At 50.9% G+C, this 23,871-nt stretch overlaps 1 protein-coding gene across 2 annotated transcripts in view; it reads left to right on the top strand.

Moving 5' to 3' along the window:
* Window positions 1-7,631: 7,631 nt before the first annotated feature.
* The window catches only part of LOC135918459 (uncharacterized), a 53,862-nt gene continuing 37,622 nt past the window's right edge, over window positions 7,632-23,871 (top strand). The window contains exon 1 of one of the 2 annotated variants that reach the window (XM_065452099.2): window positions 7,632-7,818. The gene's annotated coding sequence lies outside the window, so the exon portion shown is untranslated. Of the gene's footprint in view, window positions 7,819-8,023; window positions 8,184-23,871 lie in introns of those variants that run through there. The other variant, XM_070532777.1, reaches the window with a different exon arrangement.

Consider the following 23,871-nt stretch of genomic DNA (forward strand, 5'->3'; position numbering starts at 1 on the left):
TTCACCTTGTCCTCATCACACATGGTGGAGTCGACGCGGGCGCAAATATCCACGACATCCTCTGTGTAGCTGGTGTAAGTCTCGCCGGGCTGTTGAGCGCGCTGGCGTAGGCGCTGTTCAGCACGGAGTTTTCGCAAGGCTGGGCGACCGAGGACTTCCGCGAATACTGTTTTGAAAGCGAACCAGGCTTGCAGTTCTCGTTCATGATCGTAGAACCAGAAGTTCGCTATGTCAGCAAGATAGAATATGACGGTACGTAGCTTCGTTGGGTCATCCCACTTGTTGTGATCACTGACGCGCTCGTAGGTAGAGAGCCAATCTTCCACGTCAGTCTCACCTGATCCGCTAAAAACAGGAGGGTCCCGCTGCGGCTGGACGGCGCGGCACATGATAGGAGCGGCGGATGCTCCAAGCGGATTGTTGGGAGCCTCGTTCATGGTAGCGGTTGGAGCAGTTGTCAAAGTTCAGGCTGTGAAGTTCCAGGGTGAGGTCGGGGAGTCCAGCACCTCCACCAAATGTAATATGAGGATTTATTACGAGACACTAGGCACAGTCTAGTTGCACCGACAGTACACGAACGCTGATCGCGCGCACAGCCTATACAAGAGCCATCTTCTTCGTCCTCCTCTTCACTACAACTGTAATGAGCCTCCTGCACAGCAGCGCAGAGCGTTACTCAATTTTTCTTACGTCCTCAGAATCAATCATCACCGCAGCACATATGCTACATCATCATCATACGATGCAATACACCCTTACACTATACAAATAAACCGAACATGATTAGACCGCTTATCCTGCAGTAGGAGGAACATTGTCTGGATTATGACATCCCTCGCATAGACCTTCAGGTTGCCAAAAAGCCACAACGTTTGCCCCGACAGTACGATTTCACACCGTTATGTGACTGGACATTAACAATTTTAAAGAAAAAAATATACCCCACAGGAGCACATTATACAAGAATTCCGAGCTCTTCAGGATAGGTATCAAAATTACATGAAATTTTACATTGATGGCTTTAAGACAAAAGCACACGCGGGTGTGGGGGCCGTAACGTAAAATTGAGAAAGAAGTATTCGATTACCAAAACATGCCTCTGTTTTCACTGCTGACGTTACCCGCCATGGTTGCTCAGTGGCTATGGTGTTGGGCTGCTTAGTACAAGGTCACGGGATCGAATCCCGGCCACGGCGGCCGCATTCCGATGGGGGCGAAAACACCCCTGTACTTAGAGTTAGGTGCACGTTAAAGAACCCCAGGTGGTCGAAATTTCCTGTATCTTCCACTACGGCGTGCCTCATAATCATAAAGTGGTTTTAGCAATTGAAACCTCATAATTTAATTTTTTAACTGCTGACGTTTATGCGATATGGGCTGTAGCTAAAAAGATTATCACTGACAAACACGAAAATAGTCACATACACTGATTGCGCCAGTACACTATAGGCTGTATGTCTGAGATCTGAGTGTGCGCCCCTGCTAGGCGATATTTTAAACAAGGTGGCGTTTTACAAATACGGGAGATCAGTTCGTTTCTGCTGGGTCCCAAGACATGTTGGGATACCTGCTAATGAAGTAGCTGATAGATGCGCATCAATGGCAACGCCCAAAGACATGACAAGCACAACACTTCCATATAAAGGTAATATATCTTGCAATTCAGAAGGCCTTGAGGTCAAAATGGCAACACGAATGGGACCATTTTATAAGCAACCAGCTACATCTTACTAAACCCGTAATTGGCATGTGGAAGTCATGCAGTCACCAGCAACGATTCTATGAGGTAATCTTATGTCGTTGTCAGATTGGACACACACACCTTACACACAATTTTCTCCTTCGAAAAGAAAACCTGCGAACTTGCGAGGAGTGCCATGAGCCACTTACAGCGATGCACATTCTTGTGACATGTCCACACTTTGAAACACAGAGACGGAACATTTTACACAGCCTGTATAATTTACATATACCTTTACACCCTGCCCTCTTTCTGGCGGACGACCCGCTAGTGCCATTTACTAACCTGTTCGAATTTTTAGAGACAACAGGTGGTTTACACCAACTCTAATGTAACGCGGGTTTACCTGCTCTAACGTTGCGTTTTCTTTTGTCTTGTGACTGGCACAGCATGGCCTTAGTCGCTTTTGTGCCATTAAGCCCAAACTATCAGACCATCAACTTGTTGCTGTCGCGTGTTTGCGTTGAACCGCGACAACATTTGCAATCGTTTTGTTGAGAAGCTCAGTTTACCCATTGGTCTGCGGGTTATACGCAGTTGCCGTACGGTGCGTTCTTCCACTCAGCTGCAGAATATCGCTGACCAATTGCGCGGCGAAAGCCGTACCATGGTCTGTGATGACGACAGTGTGAGCGTCATGTCGAAGGACGATATTTGTGGCACCGAAGTGGGCTAGATTTAGAGCAGTAGCTCGCTGAACGTCTTGGGTTTCGCAGTATCTAGCGAGGTAATCAGTAGCGACAACGATCTAATGGTTATCAGCTGGAGACTTGGGAAGCGGGCTGAGTAAATCCATCCCGACTTGTTCAAACGGTGAGCAAGGAGGTCGTGCAGGCTGATGCGGATCGCTTTGTTTTATTGGTAGAACTTAGCGACGTTGGCAACCTCGACAACTTCTGACGTACAACTTCTAACGTACTGCATTTGTGAGTTTTCGCTAGTAGTAGTTCTGCTTGATCCTTGCCAGAGTAGGCATGAAATCAAGATGCCTGAACGTTGGTTCGTCGTGGCACGGGCGTAAAATGTCGCGGAGAGAAGCAAGAACAAGGAGTAGAAAAACGGTTTCAGTAGGATGAAAGTTCCGCTTGTAAGGATGTCGCCGCGTAGGCAGAAAGAGAACGAGTGACACGCGAACTGCCGCAGGGGTTCTGGGGGCGTCCTTGAATGTATTCGATCAAGGGTTGCAGCTCGGAATACTGGTGTTGCTGTTGAGCTAAGTTTGAAGAGTACAGAGAAAACCACAGTCCTCGTCAGTATCGAGTGGCGCAGGTTCGACGGCGGCGCGGGAGAGACTCTTGGCGTCGGTGCGTTTCTGACCAGACTTATAGACAATTGTCACATCAAATTCCTGCACCCGAGGGTTCTATCTTGCGAGACAGCCTGAAGGTTCTTTGAGCTTCGTCATCTAGCAGAGTGTGGTAGCTGCTAACTATATGGAAGGGGTGTCTGCACAAATATGGACGGAGTTCTGGATAGCCCACACTACTCAGCAGCTGAAAAACTGTTGATAGTTCTTTTTCGACAGCAGACAACGTGAGGGTGGCATAGGCAATAACGCGTTCAACACCAGCTTGAAATTTACGGGTGGCACTCCGAGACCAACGTTGCTACCATCAGCATGCACTTCTGTGTCGGCCTCTGTGTGAAAGTGACCAAGGATCGGTGGTGTCTGTAGACGTTGAACGTCGTGGAAAGCGTCGAATTCTGCCGGGCTCCAAACAAATGTGAGATCGTTCTGGAAAGGTTCGACAATCTCAGAAAAATTGGGCACAAAACGGCGGTAATACGCAAAGCCCTAGAAATCGGCGCACATTGTGCTTTGTCTTGGTAGAGGCGAATACCGGGGCTGCTGACTATATGACCCAGACGTTTAATCTCCTCGCATCCAAAGTGACATTTTACACTCTTATTTATTTATTATTTTTATTTATTAGTACCTCAAAAGCCCCATTGAAGGGGTATTACATGAGGGGGTGGAATTTCAGCAGTACATTTCTTCTATGGATGATCTGAATGACGATGAGTCGATCTGATCAACGATGGCGTTTGGCAGGTCATTCCAGTCCCTTGCTGTATGGACGAAAAATGATGACAGATGCGCAGAAGTACGAGCAGGGGGCGGGTAGACGGCCTTCCCGTGGTTTGTGCGACTTGAAATGCGATGGGCGGGGCTGATAATGGAGTTTAGAGATGGATGATAAAAGAAGTTATGAAACAAACACAATCTGGAAATTTTCCGGCGGTTAGCTAAAGTTGTGAGATGAGCATTACGTTTTAGTTCAGTTACACTTACATGGTAGGAATAGGCGGAGAAAATGAAACGAGCTGAGCGATTTTGTACAGATTCAAGAGTAATGGAAAGGTTATTTTGATGAGGGTCCGAGATCACGCATGCATACTCTAATTTAGGGCGGATAAGTGTTAAGTAAGCAAGGGATTTCACTGATGGGGGTGCTAGTCGCAGGGTTCGTCGAAAGTTACCAAGGACGCGATTTGCCTCGTTAGTAATCTGTGAAATATGAAAAGACCAATTTAGATCAGATGTCAAATGGATGCCTAAATACTTATAAGTTGATACTGAAGCGATTTCTGCATTCCCAATTAGGTATTTTGAAGATGGTTCTGAGTGACGTCGGTGGAATGATAGCAGATATGTTTTTTTTTTCACACATAAGGACATTAGCCATGAATTACACCAGGTTAGTACGTGCTGAATGTCAGACTGAAGAAACAAAATGTCATCGATGTTAGTAATGGGCCGGTAGATAACGCAGTCATCAGCGAATATGCGGATGTTAGAACATATGTTAGCAGGCAAATCATTAATATATATGAGAAAGAGAAGGGGGCCCAAGACGGTGCCCTGAGGTACCCCAGATATAACAGAGGAATAAGAAGATGAACATTTATTAGCAAAGACAAACTGCTGCCGGTTAGTGAGAAAGCTGCATATCCAATTAAAAACACGTTCGTTAAGATTGAGACGAGAAAGTTTTAGGAATAGTCGTTTGTGAGGAACTTTGTCAAAAGCTTTTTCAAAATCGAGGAAGAGGGCGTCAATAGGAATGTTAAGGTCAATGCTAGAGTTAAGGTCGTTAATAAAGAGGGCTAACTGTGTTTCGCAAGACAAACCTTTTAAAAATCCATGCTGGTTAGGGTGGAAGAAGTTGACGGATACTAGAAATTTTATAATTTGAGAGAAAATTATATGTTCCATTAGTTTAGAAGTGATACATGTGATAGATATCGGTCGATAATTATGGCGAGAAGATGAAGGCTCTTTTTTGGGACTGGGATGACCTTGCCTATTTTCCAGTCATGAGGTATAATGGCTGATGAAAGCGATTGCTGAAATATATGAGACAGTATGGTGCTAGTTTGTATTTTTGTTTGTTTGTTTGTGTATTTTTGTTTGTAGTTTCTTTTGCATTTTTCAACACTTTAGTATTAATTTTGTCGACACCAGCTGAGGCGGTTAATTTCAAAGAGTCGATTATTTTGACAATGCCATCAGGTTCGAAGCTGAAGCCCGCCATAGGTGGAAAGTTAAAGGAAGGGAAATCAGGTAATTCGTTATCCGGTTCGTGGGTGAAAACTGAGCTGAATGATAAATTCAAAACTTCCGCAACGTCATGATCTTCAATTGGATTATTATCATCGTCACACAGTGTTATGTTTCTGATGGGATTAGGATTGATGCATTTCCAGAATTGGCGTGGGTTTTTACGAATCATGTCGGGTAGAGTAGAAGAAAAAAATTAGTGTCTAGTCTTGTATGCTTGTAGGTTTTAGGATTTTTCTGCTTCGTAATAATTTTGCCACGTGGTGGGGTTATTGGTTTTTTTGGCGCTTCGGAAAAGTCTTTTCTTTTTGTTATTCATGCGTTTTAGCACGGAATTGAACCAAGGTGATTCATGGCGCTCAGTTACGGTGATGGTACGTATGAATTTTTCAATTAGAGCGTGCATTTTGTTTTTGAACAGTAGCCAATTAGTTTCAGGAGTGCGATCATGAAAATCGGTTAGAAACCAGGTTCGGAATGCATCAAGTTCACTGTTGATGCTTTCATAGTCTCCTTTATCATAAAGTGTGATAGTTTTAGTTATTTTTTTGGGGTGCGGTAAGTGGTTGAAAAACGTAGCGTGTATTACTGAGTGGTCACTGATTCCCGGCAGATTCAAGAGTGATATCAAGTTTTCTGCATGTGATGTTAGTATTAGATCTAATATGTTCGACGATTGAGCATTTTGCCTTCTTGGGCTGGTGACCAGTTGGGTAAGACCAAAAGTGTGGCACATATTCAAGAAATCGCGCGCACAAGAATTAGTCGTGTCAGTTGGGTTCTGCCAATTAATTTCGGGAAAGTTGAAGTCACCCAGGACAAAGAGACAAGCGTGTGGAAGTTCGGAAGTTATCATATGAAGGGCGTTGTGGAAAGAAGGTATAAACGAAGCATCACTGTCTGGGGCACGATAGCAAGCGCAGATTACTGTCGGTGGAAATGAGGCTTTAGAACAGATGAATAATATTTCGATGGGAGAGTCAATCGGCATAACATGAAATTTCAGGCTGTAGTGTGTTGCTATTAGAACGCCACCGCCTCGTTTACCGATGCGGTCGCAGCGGAAGACATCACAGTTGTGGAATGCGGTCTGTACTTCGTTATCCGTTATGTTCTCGTTTAGCCATGTTTCTGTTAGTACGACTACATTGCCTTCTGTGGTGTTGATTAGGCTAGATAGAGCATCGCGTTTAGGCAGGAGGCTTCTAATGTTAGTGTAAAGGACTGATAGCGAGTTCGGAATGTTTTTTGGGGCATGTTTGGCTGATAGCTATAGCGTTCGAGGTAACACTGATTGCGATGTGTGATCGAACGTGTACGTGGTGGTGCCGATAACCATCCTGTCATGTCAAAGGGTGAACTTTTTTTTATGGCTTTTAGCGTAATCTATGAGGTTTTTACGGGCAATACGAGTGTTACGGGAGTAGTCTTCGGATACGCTGTGAATTGTACCCTTAAAGAGTTTTGCGTTAGAAAGAACCAGTTCCTTGGTTTTGAAGTGTGCGAACTTGACAATGATAGGCCTATTCTTTTCAGCATTAAAATTACCAAGCCGGTGGGCCCGTTCAATGTCCATAGGCTGGATTGTGAGTTTTAGTTCAGATTTGCAAATGTCTATTACGAGATTCTCCGATTCGGCCCAGGTTTCGCGGTCAGCGTCCTTCACACCAAAGAATACAAGATTAGAACGACGGGCCCTGTCCTCGCTGTCGTCTAGCCTATGGACAAGGTCTGACAGGTTGCTTGCGTTTTCGTGGGTGAGGCACTGGACGTCGTTAACTTAGGCTTTAATGGGCTCTAGCGAGGAGCATTCTTCTTCAACTTTTGTTAGTCTTGATTTTATCTCCTTAAATGCTTTCTCTTGTTGAGCCAGTCTTGCGTGAATTGATTTCATCTCATTTAGAAGGGTTGTTTGCCCATCTTTTAACTAGCCCAATGCCTCAAGCAATTCTTTGTGCGAGTCTGTATTGCCTGAGCGGGTGTTAGATCCAGGTCCAGGATTTGGTTCAATGTCCCCACATTGCACTAAAAGGCGGGAAATGGCATGTGCGCAGTCACTTGCAATGGCAATACAACAAAGTGGACTCGGCAGCATTATCAAACCAGCGTAATGTGTACGCTTCGCAAAAAGAGGGTAAGCATTGTTTATCTGCACGAAGTAAAGGCGAGTCATTTTAACATGACTTCCTTTGGAAGTGCTGCCGAGTCCACTGAAGGGGGTGTTGATTCCGGGTGGCTTTATACGTGGTGATGGCGGTGTAGATTGGGATGCTGATAGTCCTGGGAGCACGGTAGGCAAGCGGTATGGTGATTCCGGGTGTGGCGCTGCGGGGCAGGAACGTCGGTAGTTCGGTAGATCCTGTGCCGGTGCAGGGCGGTGCGGCTGGCACGGTGCTTCCGCGATGTAGGCAGGATTCCAGGACTGAGAAGTTCCAGCATTCGTGACAGCAGCGCAGCAGGTGTGGGAACCGGGTGACCATGAACAGGCCAGGAAGAGCAGCTGCACGAAGTAAAGGCGAGTCATTTTAACGTGACTTCCTTTGGAAGTGCTGCCGAGTCCACTGAAGGGGGTGTTGATTCCGGGGGGCTTTATACGTGGTGATGGCGGTGTAGATTGGGATGCTGATAGTCCTGGGAGCACGATAGGCAAGCTGTATGGTGATTCCGGGTGTGGCGCTACGGGGCAGGAACGTCGGTAGTTCGGTAGATCCTGTGCCGGTGCAGGGCGGTGCGGCTCGCACGGTGCGGCTCGCACGGTGCTTCCGCGATGTAGGCAGGATTCCAGGACTGAGAAGTTCCAGCATTCGTGACAGCAGCGCAGCAGGTGTGGGAACCGGGTGACCATGAACAGGCCAGGAAGAGCAGCTGCGCGAAGTAAAGGCGAGTCATTTTAACGTGACTTCCTTTGGAAGTGCTGCCGAGTCCACTCGTTCTCTTCAAGACAGGTCGGCGATGCGGATGGCCTGAAGAACCACTTCAAATCGCTCGATGTGTGGCCCAAACGTGCTGGAAAAAGCAACTACATCGTCTAAGTAGACTAAACACGGGTGCCGCTTGGCGTCCGATAAAACTGTGTCCATCACGCGTCCAAATATAGCCGGAGGGGAGCACAATCCAAAAGGAAGGACCTTAAGTTCATCGAGACCGCCAGGTGTTATAAACGACGTTTTTTCGCCGTCCCGTTCATCAACTTCAACCTGCCAGTACCCGCTACGTAGACCCATTCAAGAGAAGTAACTGTTGATAGAGTCGACAGAGAAGACAATACATAGAGTCGTCAATCCGAGGAAGGGGATCCAAGTCTTTTTTCGTGATTTTGTTCATCTTGGGGTGATCAACACAGAATGGTAGTCAAACGTCTTCTTTACTAGTAAGAGAGAAGTCCAAGGACTTGTCGATAGTCCAATGACGTCATCATCCAGCACTTGTTTAACTTGATGACCAATAGCATCCTGGTCTCTCGGCGACACGCGGTAAGCGTGTTGGCGAACAGGTTGGACGGTCGGGTCAGTGATGATTCTGTGTTTGGTTAAAGGAATCGGCTTGATCTTCGACGTGGTGGCGAAACAGTCGCTAAATGATGATAGTAGATTGAGGATCCTCTCCTTTTCGGGTTGTTCCAGCTGTGGATTGGCGTAGATGTGACTGCTCAAGTCCACATCGCTGCGTTCCTGTATAGAGATTGTCGTTACCGAAGCACAGGCGTTGGACTCGTCCAGTGTTTTAAAGTAGGTCATGGTAGTATGCCTTGCTAAGTGCTTTTATTCGCAATTGAAGTTAGTAACTAGGATCATGGTTTGCCTATCATGGAGCTCTAGGAGACCTCGTGCGACGCCGACTTCTAGATCCAGCAAAATAGGGAGGTCACCTTCGGCGATGCCTACATCTAGTTGGTCTTGTGGGCACTCGACGAGGACGAAGACGCTACTTCGAGGCGGTAACGTTACGCAGTCATCCACCACATTATTAGCCCCGAGAACGAACTACAGGGGCGCTGCGAGCGCCGCTCGCGTGACGTCAGGGCAAGGACTCGTGCCTGTCGTCTGCTACAGTTCGGGCGTTGTCCGGGCGCTTTCTGCGGTGTTTTCGTTTGTTCGCCCTCGTTCTCTCTGCTTGCATACTTATGGTGGTCGTCTCAAATATATTTTTACGAAGTCTTCCTTTGCGAACATTTATTCAAAGAGCTAATTTCTTATACAACAATGCAGCTCTCAAAGGCAACGCTACAGTGCTAGCCGAAGAGGCGCAAAAGAGCCCATTGTGCGCTTTTCATGCGCGCATAGACAATCGCAAAAACATAACAAAGAGGAATCCAGTTATGATACAATAATTGCCGCGTTGCAACAAGTATGTCACAGACGCTGGCTATATATGACTTCTACAACAGTTACGTTGATTTTATTCTGCTAAAACAGGTTTGCTCACGGCGAATAGTTCATAGTATAATATCGAATTTTTGCATTTCTTCACAGAAACGCTCGGCAGTAACACGGGGACTTAAGTAATACTGGAGTTTAGATTCTACAAGCACCACTTGCTTCGTTAACTGCTTGTTAACATTAGGCGGTTCTTCCCGTGTTTACTTTAAGAGGCGGAAATTTGAAGTAAAGTTAATGAAGGCTTACAGCTATTCACAGAATACAAATAGGAATGTACCAATATATATTTCCTTTTCCGGGATACACGTTCAACTCGCTTGAGAAATTTACTCGTGCTTGTTGCTTGAGGAATATACATGACGAATCTGTTTGGCGAACTGACACAGGCTGCTCGGCCCTATTTTTTTTAGTGAAGTATGCCTGTTGGACCGCATGGCTGCAGCCAGAAAGAAGTCGAAGCGTCAATCATCAGTAGTATGGGACATGTTGAAGATATCGAAATTCCCCGGTGGCGGGTCAGAAATCAAGTGAAAGTATATGCAAGGCTTGTGGTACTTTCTTTATGAATGTTTGCGATTCGATTGGAGCAAACTTTATTTAGCCTGCAGTTGGGCAAGGTTTTCTTTTATGTACCGACGAAGCGAATAGTTATCCGTTTGTTTAATTAAAGGACGCTGGATCGAGAGATGGTGAGACAGAAGGTGCTTGAATTTTCCTTTTCTAGTCAATCTAAGCTGCGCTGTAGTAGCTCCAGAATACTTTAGCCATTCCAGTTGGCGCTGTAGAAAATGCTTTATGGTTTCAATTCGAAGTTGTAGTGAACTGATGGGTTTCGCGAACATAGCGTGCCTCGCCATACCGACAGTCGATTGCTACCGTTAGGTGATCAGGGATGTGCCATATTGTCGATAAAGGCTACTGAGGGCAACTATGAAACATTTCATCGCCTTCAATTCATTCGCTCTCGATCTTAACAACGAAACTTTTCTCTCAGGTGATTGTTACTATGGTGTTTGTGAATTAACTATGTAAATACTTTACATAACGCGCTGTCGTGTTTGCAGCCATGAGCAATTCGTTTTTGGAAGGCCTGTTTCAGAGGAGGATGAAAGTAGCAGCAAATTCTTCATAAAAAATGCGCGCCTATTTTTTTACTCATTAATGAATGGCCATATTTGAATAGAACAACACACCAGAGTAATAAGAATCATGATGACAGCTTCGCTGGGCAGTGTCTTTCTAACATCGGATAACATGCTGACGCCAATTACCAAGATTTTTCTTCCATGTAAAATGCAATGTCTCTCATAGCTAAATACTAAGGGAATGTTAAATGTTTAGCGAGGCATCATACACAACCTCGCGGGTTGAATTTGCAGACATTCTTTTTACGCAAAATTTCCGGATAGACACGGCGAATATGTGCATTGCAAAACCAGTAGACCCCTTTAACGCTACATAGCTTGCGATATCCAAGCCGCAAAGTTTCTCGACTCACGCGCTTTTGAAGAAGAAACTGTGGTTTAGCCATGGCAACTGAAAGAAGCCGACGTATTCTTCAATACGTACAGTCGCGATCAATTTGAAGGTGATCGCGCGAGTATCGACCGGCGGGCCTTCCAAGCAGCATAGCGGCCGGTTTTGGAACTGCGAAGATAAAAATTGCGCTGCCTTCTTCCCCTATTATGCTCTTCCGGGCTGCAACCATAACCCCCAAGACCAACTAGCCCTCATTTTTGTGTTTGTTTCCCTTTCATGGCAATGATGTGTGTGCGTCGCTTCCTCATGCATATCTTGGCTAACAATGACGCCACTGTGCAAAAGCTCATAACGCAATCAAAATGAATTCGCAGGTTATGCCGTGAACGGTGACGGGAGTGACAGCTTTTCAGAGAACACCAAAAGAGAGAGAGGGGCGCTATCTCATGTTTCCCTCTCGACCGACGGTGATGACGTAACGTGGCGCTGCTCCTAGTTTTGGTCGCCGCTCGAGCGATCACCTTCAAATTGATCGCGACTGTACGGCTCAGGCCACCCATACCCCAAGCATACACGAAGGGAACGAGCGCGCGCGGCAGCCGAGCGAGCCGGAGCGAGCGGCGTCCTGGCCGTGACGTCACTCGCGAGAGGGCGCCACTCCTAAATTATACTGCCTAGTGTATCGTGCCCCCGCTCTTTTCAATGGAGGAGTGTGGCGCCGCCTGCAATGAATGCCCACGGTGGCCGACAGAGGTCGCTGCCACACGGGTGGGTGCAGACTGCGCGTGTCGTCTGCTTCGCATATCATTTTCGCAGCTGTTGCGTCGGTTTCTATGTTGCCGTTTTCAGTGTTATTACAGCGTTGCGTGTTTGTTCTTGGTGTTGTCAAAGAGTGAGTGCGTCGCTGCTGTGTTCGTGTGCCTGTCATTACAAGAACTATGAGGCGGCGGTGAAAAAATGCCGAAGAGACAGTGCAAGGAGAGGACCTGCTTCGTGCCGTTGTGTCGAAGCGGTTACCGCTCGAACAAAGGGCGTGTATCATTGTTCACTCCACCACTGATAGGAAGCGGCAGCAGAATGGGCAAGAATGATCAGGAGAGCGGACAGAAGGCCGGTACCAACTGCTGTGGTTTGTGAAAAACATTTCGAAAACAGCTTAGTCGAACGCGCGTTCTCTATCACCATGAACGGCGTTGTCCACGAGATTCCCCGCGATAAACCACGCCTGAAACCCTGCGCTGAGTATTTCCTGAGTATCCTAAGCGTGCACCTTACTTTTCGTGAGTACCAGGGAAAAAAACAAAAAAATGGAGCAGTAGTGCTTTGATCTACTATACTGTTATGTTGCACAAAAGATCACTGCCCAAATTTCTTGACCACAGTGTGCAGGCTTCCTTTGTGTAAGTAAATAGTGCCGACGCTGCTTCGCTATTGCACTACGCATTTTGACAATGGAGGCCTTGTCTATCTTAGTCGGACCTTGTCAACTGCTATGAAGGCCGTAGAACATGATTTTAGTGTGTTCTTTATTTAGCAAAAACAAGTTACATGTAGCGAGTCTAGCTGATTTTTCAGGTCAGCTGCAGACACTGGCCTTTCCTCAACTAGGGTGCCCAGAGCATGAAAAACCAGCTTTGACAACACTTGTGAAGTTCTATGTTTTCTTGAGGTTTCGTGTTTTTTTTAAAGGCATCAACAATTAGAGAGGGAAGCGCAAAGGCAACGACAGAAGCTCTTTAGACTGCGACACTGCCACTAGATCTATCTTCTTTATGTATGTGTGCATTATCTCATCTAGGCCTGTCTTATATGCCCGCGTTTGACTGTTGTTACGCGAGAATAAAATATTTGTTACGCTTAAATGAAAGATCTGTTTCCCATTTTCGTTCACTTCTATCAGACATAAAAAGAAATCTGCACGTGTGTACCAGGTATTAAACAATGTATAGTAAACAGAACACCGCGTGCAGTCCATTTTACAGGCAATTTTTTTTTACTTATTATCATATCCTTGTGACCCAATGGGCATTATGAGGAGATGGGTACATGGTTTACAAACAATCAAAAACATTCAAACCTATGAGGACAACAATAAGGTAATAGGCAGAAATAGCAGAAAATAAAATAAAAAGAAAGTACAGCGAAAATAAAGTCATTTCGAAAGATGATTGGTTACAGCGGTTTGAAATGGTTATTCATTAATATAACATCAATAGAACAGCAACGTCACCTTAGAATTCGTTTACTTTATTAGAATGAGAAATGTAACCTAAAACTTACCCTTAAAAAAATTACGCTGCCATCATGGCTAGAATAAAAAACAAGTGTCCTTAGCTATCGCCGAACAGACACGATGGCGAACGCCTTGTGAAGCCTACTGTAATTCAACTTAATGCACCCTAATCCTCCTTAATTAACACACCTTAATCCCCCTTAATCCAATCACTATAATCAATAATTAAATTTGCTAATCATTTAGCATCTCTCATACACGGCTGGACATGCTTTGGTTCGTTTCTGGCCTTCCTTGGATCGTGTGATATGTTCTGTACCTCGCAACACGGCCTTGGAACATGGAGATATAAGGCATTTGCCTTAAAAATTACGTATTCTCTTCGCCAGCATAGAAACACATCAAGTTCCCCGCTCGAAGCCGAGCTGAGATAGCACACGCTTTTCACGCAAGCGACAAGCGCTAGAGAAGCCTGTTGTAATCAAAACAAACCCTGATTTATAAATCAGCTGCCCACATTTGAACTGTGCTGCCGCTACAGCTTAATAAAAACAAAAAGCGCAGCAGCCCGCTTGCCGATGCTGTGGAAACACGGCGGGCTACGAAGACCGGATGGTGCCGCGGCATGGATGGATGGATGTTATGAGCGTCCCCTTTGGAACGGGGCGGTGGTTTGCGCCACCAAGCTCTTGCTACTATGCTGCCTGATATCCTACCTAGGTTAACCAATGAAAAAGGAAAAGAAAAAAAAACACTATGAACTTGTGGCGACGCGCGACCACGTAGACCGGTAAAATCGGGCTCTCGCAGGAGAGGAAGAACCAACACTCGATCGCTTAGCGTAGCATTCTTTTAATAATCCTCGGAATGCTAGCCCGTGCGGGAGCGTGCCAGCCGCTCGTGCCTCGTGTAGACGCGAGCGTCTACGTCATGCCTCGTGCAACGCTGATGCTGCTGCCGCTACAGAGGGCTCCCCCCCTAGAGAGGAGGAAAGTTCGACGAACGATGGAAAGTCCACGTGACGCGGCGTGCCTTGGTGGTGGTGAAAAACTTTTATTGATGAGAAGGCCAAAAGTAAAAACAAATTAAAAAATTAAAAAGCAGCGTTGTGGGCGGCCTTCAGGCTGCCGGTTGTGGCGTCCAGGCCATGCCTAGTCGCGACGTCCTCCGCCCATTTCACCAGCCGGAGTTGGATATACGGCTCGGTGCTGGACAAAGCAGCCTCCCACTGCTGCGGATTGCTTAGGCGCCAAGAGGCAGGGGGCAAGTGTGCCGCGCAGGAGAATAGGACGTCATCGTAATCGGCGCGGGAGCCGTCACATAAGCGGCAAGCCGGCGAGTGCGTCCCGGGGTGGAAGAGGGCAAGACGTGCGAGAGTAAGATAGGTATGGGCCTGAAGGTGGCGCCATAAGTGTTGGTGGGGTTGGGAAAGGGATTGGTGCGGAGGGGGCAAGGTGAGACGAGAGAGGCGATAGTGCTGCGTGATATCGCGGTACGTGAGGAGCGCGTCGCGCGTATCCATTCCCGGCGGGGGCGGGCTTGCTCGGTCAGTCGAATCTCGAGCGATGGAATTGGCCGCCTCGTTACCAGGATGGGCCGCGTGAGCGGGCACCCAGATGATTTGGATGGGGCGAGAGGGAACGGTATCGGAACGCAAGATTCCGATGGCCGGGTGTGCCACCCGTCCAACCGCGTAGTTGTAGACCGCAGGTTTGGAGTCGCTGAAGATGTATTTCGCGGAGGTTTGCGTGATGACAAGGGCAACAGCTGCCTCCTCGGCCTCGACAGAGGTAGAAGTGTAGACTGAGGCAGTAAGAGTGGGTCGGAGAGAATTGTCAGTGACGGCAAGGTCATGTGCTGGGTAGCGGCGGTACGGGGCAGCATCTACGTAAGCCACGGCGGCCTTCTGTTCGTACTGACGCCAGAGCACGGAGGCTCGCGCTGCTCTACGGGAGGGGTGGTGTTCGGGATGCCTATCTTTTAGGAGGGGATTAACGGTTAGGAGGGGGAAGACATGGGAAGGGATGGGCAGTGATGTGGGAAGAAGAATAAGAGGGGAGAGATTAAGGGTGGAGAGAAGTGCGCGACCCGAGCGGGTGCGGGAGAGACGGAGGAGCTGGACCGTGCGATGGGCCTCCGTCAGCTCCGTCAGGGAGTTGTGGACGCCCATCGACAGTAACCGAGCCGTCGACGTAGATGTTGGAAGGGACCGGGCTGACTTATATGCGTGGCGAATGAGGCTGTTGACTTTGTCTTCCTCGGTACGAGAAAGGTAGAGATACGGAAGAGAATAAATGAAGCGGCTGAGAACAAAGGCCTGGACCAGGCGGCGGAGGTCGTGTTCGCGCATGCCGTGGTGGCAGTTTGCAATGCGGCGTATGAGGCGGACAGTGTGGTGTACAGTGTTTGTGAGTCGAGTGATGAGGGTGGTGTGCTTGCCATTGGACTGAAGAAAGAGTCTGAGGATGCGGAGGGTAGATAGGAGAGGAATGGGTGTGCCGTCAAGGTAGACGGTGAGTGGAGAAGGCGATAGGGGGGCCATCCGCCCAGGCCGAAGGAGCACAAGCTCCGATTTGGTCGGGGAGCAGCTCAACCCGATGGCCCGGGCGTGAGCTGCTACCGCGTCCACACCTGCCTGTAGAGTGGTCTCCATGTCGCCAAGATTGCCGGTGGTCACCCAGAGGGTGATGTCATCGGCGTAGAAAGCGTGAGACAGAGCTGGGATAGCTCGTAAACCACGTGCCAGCGGGAAGAGGGTGATGTTGAACAGAAGAGGGGACAAGACAGAGCCTTGGGGGGTACCCTTGTTGCCAAGGGAGAAGGAAGGAGAAGAAAGTGGGCCGTATGAGATTTCGGCTGTGCGGTGGGCGAGGAACGCAGTGACGTAAGACGTAAGCATGGACACGGGGTCCGACATGGAGGGAGGAGAGAGCGTCCAGGATGGCGGTGTGGTGTACATTGTCGAATGCTTTAGTAAGGTCCAGCGCCAGGATAGCTCGAGTGCGTTTGTGGTGGGAGGGGTGTAGGACATCCTCGGAAAGTTGGAGCATGACATCCTGGGTGGACAGCTGGGGACGAAAACCGAACATGGAGTCCGGATAAAAGTCATGATCATTCAGATAGGTCTGAAGGCGGGCCAGGATGACATGCTCGAACAGCTTGCCGAGACAGGAGGTGAGAGAGATGGGGCGGAGGTTTTCGAGGGCAATAAGTTTGCCGGGTTTGGGGATGAATGAGACACGTGCATGGGTCCAGGAGGATGAAAGAGTGCCAGCCTGCCAATGTGTATTGAGATCAGTAAGGGCTTCGAGGGAGGGGGTGTCTAGGTTGCGGAGTACCTTGTTGGTGATGCGGTCTGCCCCCGGAGCCGAGGTGGTGCGGAGTGTGAGTAGCGCCGCACGAACCTCGCCCACGGAGATGTCTGCCTCAAGGTCAGGGTTTGGGGAGCCGGAGTAGGTGGGAAGCGGAGTAGGTAGGTCGGTGCAGAGGTAGTGGTCCCGGAGGGCCGCCAGGAAGTCAGTATCAGTGAGTGGGGAGGAATGAAGGAGATGGGAGATATCCTTGCGCTGGGAAGCTTTAGTGTGTGTAGGGTCTAGCAGCACCCTGAGAAGCAACCACGTATCGCGGAGACCCAGGTTGCCTGCCATGCGGTCGCAGGTCTGGCCCCACTGTTGTCTAACGAGAGAGGCGCAGTGCTCCTCCATGTCCAACGCGAGTCGGGCCAAACGGAGGCGCAGGCGGCGATTGTATTTCTGAGCCTGCCACCGGCGGTGGACAGCGTGATAAGCCTCCCAAAGGTGCAGCAGACGGCTGTCTGTCGTAGTGGAGTGTGGTGCTGTAGGGAGCGTGGATGTGGCAGTGTGGACGTCCGCCAAAAGGGTCTCGGTCCAGGCAAAGAGATCGGTGATAGGAGCAGAAGAGGAAGTAGAGAGACGAGTGGAGCGAAAGTGGTCCCAGTCGACTATCTGGGTGAGACGAGTAGAGGCGCGAGCAAGGGAGGGGAGTGGGAAAGTTGTACAGAGGACGTAGTGATCGCTACCGAGGAAGACCCCTGTATTAGTCCATGTCGGATTGCCGACATTTTTGGCGAGGGTAAGGTCCGGATTGGTGTCTGGTTGAACACTAGATCCGATCCTGGTGGGGCAAGCGAAGTCATTAAGGACCGAAAGGCACTCGTTGTGGATGAAAGTCCAGAGTGAGTGGCCTTTGCGAGTGTTCTGGGGGTAGCCCCAGCTGGTATGTGGGGCATTGAAGTCGCCAAGAACGACCAGGGCATTGCGGCCAGCGCAGGAGAGCGCTCGGCGGAGGACGAGGAGGAGAGGAGCTGAAGGGGCTTTGGAAGGGCTGTACACATTGAGAACAAAGAGGCTTGCCTCAGTGCGACGGCGAGGAAGGATTTCAAGGAGGAGATGGGCACAGTCCGAAACGTCCAACTGGTGCTGCACGGCAGCAAGGTTGCGCTGCACCAGTGTGGCAACGTTCGGGCGGACCTCAGAAGAAGGATGGAAGGAGGTGTAGTCGTGCAGTTTCACGGGGGTTAGGGGTTCCTGGAGTGCTAGGACGGAGGGGAGAGTGTCGGGAGGGATGTTCTGGAGGTGGAGCTGCAGGGTGTTCCGCTTGCTGCGGAACCCCCGACAGTTCCACTGCCAGAAATTAAGCCGCGTGGGGTGTCTGGCCATGATGGATGGCGGAGTCCCCCGACAGAGTTGGGGTAAGTGCCGGGGTGAGTGGGGCAGGTGTGCGACGGTGGCCTCAGTCGCGCTTTGGCGGGTCTCTAAGGCCGCGACCCTGGTGTCTAGGGCGGTAAGGTGGGATTCGATGGCGGCCACACAGGTGTCGATACTGGCGACGCGCTCCTCAAGTCGCGCAAAACGGGCCATGACGCGCTTCTCAAACGCCTCCAAGAAAGAGGTTGTCTGGCGAATCACGTCACGCTCGGGCGCGACGGGGTCGGAGGTAGGTGATCGGCGTTTGAGCGGGGGACTGCGGTTGGGGGAGGCGGCGCGCGATGATGCAGCAGAGGATGCCGTATTCATCGGCTGCTCAGCTAGCGACGGCGGCTGTGGAGTTGCGGAAGCTGGGGAAGTAGGAGGAGGAGCGGGGGAGGACAGACGCACTAGCGCGGCCTGCAGCTGGCGCGACAGCTCCTGAATTTGGAGCTGCTGGGCAGCGATAGTGGCCTCGAGGGCCGCGGTTTGGGGGTCCGACGTGTGAGGCTGCGGTTTCCAGTATACCGGTGATGTGGTGGTGGTGGCGAGGGCGGTGGACGCCTCGGACCTAGGCAGAGGCGGGAAGGAGACGGAATGGTGGCGGCTGGCAGACGTGGCACCACGGGAGACAGAGTGGCGGCGGGGACGGGAAGGCCGGAAAGTGTTGAGGATGGGCGCGGTGGGTGGCGCTGGTGTAGGAGGCTGATGCTTGGAGGTGGCCGGGGGCGATGACGGGCCGTTCCGCTCGAACCGGAGCCCACACGAGCGCGAGCCCGTGACGTGGGCTCCCTTGCACAGGATGCAGCAGGGGACGCAGACCGGGGGCTCGACTGGCTTGTGGGCCTGGCCGCAGCGGTGACAGAGGGCGGACTTGGGCTTGGTGCATACATCCGCTCGGTGGCCAGGAGCCCAGCAGTTCGTGCAGGCTTCGGCTCTCGGGCGGAACGGGTGGCAGCGGTAGACCCCGCAGTTGAAGACGATGGTGGAGGGAAGAGTAGAAGTGCCGACGAAGGTGATGAGGATGGATTGGGAGCGCCCCATCTGGCGTGCGTCAGCGATGGCGTAGGGGGTGTTAACGTTCATTGACTGGAGGTCTTGGACGATCTCGTCCTGGGTTTGGGAGTCCACTGCATTGTGTATGATGCCGCGGAGGGCGTTGTCGGGTGCGGCCATGTAGGCACGCAGGGGGTAAGATATGGCACCCAGGCGGAGTTCCGAGACTCGGAGGTAGAGGCGAGCGCGCGGCTCGGATGGGGTGCTGACAGTAAGGGAGTTGTTGTACGGATTTATCCGTACACGGTCGGCGGTGCGTGCGCTGGCGTAGTCGATGGTCGCACGAGTGCAAAGGATTTAGAGCAGGGCTCCGTTAGTGGCTGTGCGGAGGTCAAGCTCTCCTCCCGGTCTGTAGACAATCTTGAAGTCCTCCACTGGGAGGTGAGGTAGGGGAGCGTGACGACGGAGAGTAATAGCGCAGGCAGTCTTGGATGGTGCCGAGGCAGGCGGTGGCGAGACGACGGGCTGTTGGGCCGCGGCTGCACGGTGTGCTTTCACGGCACGGACCCAGCGTGAGTCAGCTTCAAGCTCGGCAGGGCTGATGGAGGTGTCTGCGACTTGATATTCCATGTCGGCGTGTGAGCTGTATCGACGTAGGCGGCGAAATCGGGCGGCGTCGACAGCAGGCGTTGCGCGGAACGCAGCTCCCGCGTAGGGAGAGTCCGCTTCAAAAAGGTGGTCGGTGGGAAACGGCGAGAAGGCCGCTTCCCATCTGACTCCCGACGATAGCAGCCCGGGCAAGGGCGGTCGGTGAAGGTCGCGTCGTCTCGGTGGTTACGGAGCGCGCTGACGACACGTCCGTTCACCTCGGCTGTCTCGGAAAAACTCTCGCGTGCCTTGGCGTTGGTCTTCGGTGTCACGTGCACTGGCGGCGGCGAAGGATGCAGCAGGGTCGCGTCGCATACTGATGGAGTTAGAAGGCGCGGGTGCTTCGATGTAAGCGGGTTTGAGACGTTCCAGGGCAATTGTGTCTGATCGGCCGTTGACATTCACAACAAACGTCGCCGGACGACGCTCTAGAACACAATATGGCCCGGAGTAGTGTGGTTGCAAAGGCTTCCGCACGGCACAGTTACGCACGAAAACGTGGGTAGCAGAGCTGAGTGCGGGAGAAACGTACGGATACCTTGCTTCTTGTGAACGTGTAGGCACGGGGCACATCTGGCTGAAGAAAGCTTGCAGTTCGGCAACGTAGTCGGCAGGTGATGGCATACGCGTTTGGGGGGTGGCGACAAAGAAATCGCATGGAAGGCGTAGGTGGGTGCCGTAGACTAGCTGAGCACAGGAGCAACCTAGGTCACTCTTGAGCCCTTGACGTGGCGGAACGTTGTTGTAAACTCGGAGATGTAGGAAAGGTGTCGAATCTCGCGGGGCGAGTAACAGGACGCCGAACGATTCGTTGCGTGCACAAGGGGCTTGTCGTCAGTCAAGACAGTGAATGCACGGCCTTCGAGGAAATGGCGAAAATGCTTGATAGCCAGGTAAACAGCGAGTAATTCACGGCCGAACACGCTGTAGCGGGACTGCGCAGGCTTCAGTTTCTTGGAGAAAAAAGCGAGTGGATGCCACTCATTGTCGATGAATTGCTGCAGAACGGCACCAACGGCGGTGTTTGAAGCGTCTGTCAGGATGGCAGGGGGTGCGTCTGGCTTTGGGTGCCTAAGCAGCGTGGCGTCGGCGAGGGCAGACTTGGCTCTTGTGAAAGCGTCGGTGGCCTCTTCAGTCTACTGAAGCACTTGTTAGCGTTTGTTTACCAGGAGAGCGTCTAGCGGAGCCATAAGTCGTGCGCACTCGGGAATGAATCGGCGGTAGAAATTCACAAATCCAAGAAATTGGTGAAGCTTGGTGAGTGTGGTCGGTCGGGGAAGGTTTTCGATGATGCGAATCTTGGACGGCAGTGGTCGAATGCCGTTAGCGTCGACGATATGACCGAGGAACTCGAGTTCGGGTTGACCGAATTCACTCTTGGCGGCGTTGATGACAATTCCTTTACTGGCAAGGCGTGAAAACAACAACCGCAAGTGGTGAAGATGTTCTTCTGCCGTAGAGCTTGCGACGAGAAGGTCGTCAATGTATGCAAAAACGAAAGGCAAACCTCGGGTGACGGAATCGATGAAACGCTGAAAGGATTGGCCCGCGTTCCGTAAACCGAAAGGCATGCGGAGAAATTCGAAAAGACCGAAGGGTGTGGTGATGGCGGTCTTGGAAATGTCTTCCTCAGCGACCGGTAGTTGATGGTAGGCGCGAACGAGATCGATCATAGAAAAGATCGTCGCACCGTGCAACGCTACCGTGAAGTCCTGAATGTTCGGTAGAAGATAGCGATCAGGAACTGTGACGTTGTTTAGTGCCCGGTAATCGCCGCATGGGCGCCAGTCTCCCGTCTTCTTCGGCACCATGTGAAGTGGTGATGCCCAGTTACTGGAGGAAGGGCGGATGATGCCAAGTTGCAGCATGTGTTCGAACTCCGCGCGAGCAATCTTGAGTTTCTCCGGGGACAAACGCCGGGGTCGGAAGTAGACCGGTGGGCCGGAGGTGACGATGTGATGGCACACGTCATGTTGTACCGGTTGCGTCCAGTCCGCCAGGCGCGTCAAAGTGGGAAACTCGCGTAGGAGCGCGGCGAAAGGTTCGTCCAACATGGCAGAAATAGGCGCTATGGGCGATGTGCCTGATGATGGGACGCCGGAAACGGATAGCTGGGTTACGGAGTCGAGACGGCGTCGTTGGATGTCCACAATGAGTCCGAAGTTATGCAAGAAGTCTGCTCCAATGACTGCATGACGGACGTCTGCAACCAGGAAGATCCAGCGGAACGCTCGTCCAAGGCCAAGGTTTAGCATGACGGAGCGTGAAGAGAAAACTGGAATCCTGGTGCCGTTGACGGCTTGCAAAAACGAGACAGGTGTCGCTTTTCGGTCGGAGTGCTGCGCGGGTAGAATGCTGACGTCAGCACCTGTGTCGACTAAGAATCGTTGTCCCGTAACTCTGTCCGTCACGTAGAAAAGGCGACTTGTGTGCTGGGCCGGACCACTCGTCGCCGTTAGGGGTCGGCGGGCCTGTTTCCCTGCCAAGCGCAGGGACGCCGACAGTGACGAGCGTCGTTTCGAAAACGGCGGTGGTAGTAGCAAACGCCAGGCGCTGTAGTTGAGGTTTCATTTTGGGTGCCCGTGCGTCTTGATCTGCTGGAACTACGGCTGCGTGGGCGACGAGACGCGCGGCGATGTTCCGCTCCACAGTTGATGCGTTCCAGGCGCTCACACAAGGAGTCGAGCGGAGATTGCACTGCGGAAGAGCAGGGAAGAGTTTGCAGAGCGGTTATATTGTCACCCGGAGACGGGGACGTGGCTGCGATGGTTGGGGTGGCTACTTCCATGACTTTGTCGGCCAAAGCGGCAAGTCCGGTAAGATCCATGGTAGAGGCTGTCGCCAGGACCATCTGCACGTTAGCCGGGAGTCCTTGCAAAAGCAGTTCGCGCAACAGCGTGTCGTCGACGGATCTCGCGTTGTTTCCGAGCAGCTGGCTCATTCGGCGAAGAAGTTGACTAGGGCATCGGTCGCCGAGTTCGTCAGCGGACAGAAGCTGCTGGATGCGAGAACGCTGTGAAGCTGCTGTGCACTGTAGCAGTGCTGCCTTGAGATCGTCATAGGCGGCGGCAGACAATGGGGAGTTCAACAAATCTGCTACCGCGTCAATGGCGGCGAGCGAGAGCGCTGCGACGGCGTAATGGAACTTCGAGGCTTGAGAGCGGATACCAGCGAGTTGAAATTGCGCTTCTGCCTGAAGAAACCACGCCGAAGGATGCTGGTCCCAGTACTGTGGGAGGCGAACAGCGATGGCGGAACAGGAGGGCTCACCGCGTTCCTCGGAAGGGTTCTGGCCTTGAGCTCTCGTAGCGTTGGTCTGGTCAATGGTCGTCTCTATCACAGGAGCGTATGGCAGTATCACGTCCGGGTCACCAAACTGTGGCGACGCGCGACCACGTAGACCGGTAAAATCGGGCTCTCGCAGGAGAGGAAGAACCAACACTCGATCGCTTAGCGTAGCATTCTTTTAATAATCCTCGGAACGCTAGCCCGTGCCGGAGCGTGCCAGCCGCTCGTGCCTCGTGTAGACGCGAGCGTCTACATCATGCCTCGTGCGACGCTGATGCTGCTGCCGCTACAAACTAACACGTCCAATTTTTCTGATCCCCTATTGCGAACTGTGTTTTTGTACGTCTCCGTCTTCTGCCGTTTCCCTACTTTTCTTCCACCAATCCTCCAATCGCCTCTTACTAATGTCTATTGCGGGCCTGTTTGCTTTACCACTGCTCCGCTGAACCCAAGGGCTTCAAGGAGGCCAGTGGTGCCTAAATCGACCGCTGGGTAGACGTCTTCACATTCTAATAAAATATGCTCCGTCGTTTCCCTAGCTTTACCGCAGCAAGCACATGCTTCTTCTTCCTTCTTATATCTCGCTTTATAGGTGCGTGTTCTAAGGCATCCCGATGTCCCTTCGAAAAGCAATGAGCTTCCCTTTGAGTTATCATAAATTGTTTCTTCCCTGATTTCGTTTTTTTCTCTTAAATGGATACTCATGACAGGTTTCTTTTCCATTGTCGCCACCCATGAGATTAATTCAGCCTCTCTAACTTTCCGCTTGACCTTCTTTGTTGCTGTGTTGCCCACCCCACAGGCCGCATACTTGCTGGTAAGCTTCCTAGTTCTTTTCC

The sequence above is a fragment of the Dermacentor albipictus genome, chromosome 2 (assembly GCF_038994185.2).
Source record: "Dermacentor albipictus isolate Rhodes 1998 colony chromosome 2, USDA_Dalb.pri_finalv2, whole genome shotgun sequence".
Classification (NCBI taxonomy): Eukaryota; Metazoa; Arthropoda; class Arachnida; order Ixodida; family Ixodidae; genus Dermacentor; species Dermacentor albipictus.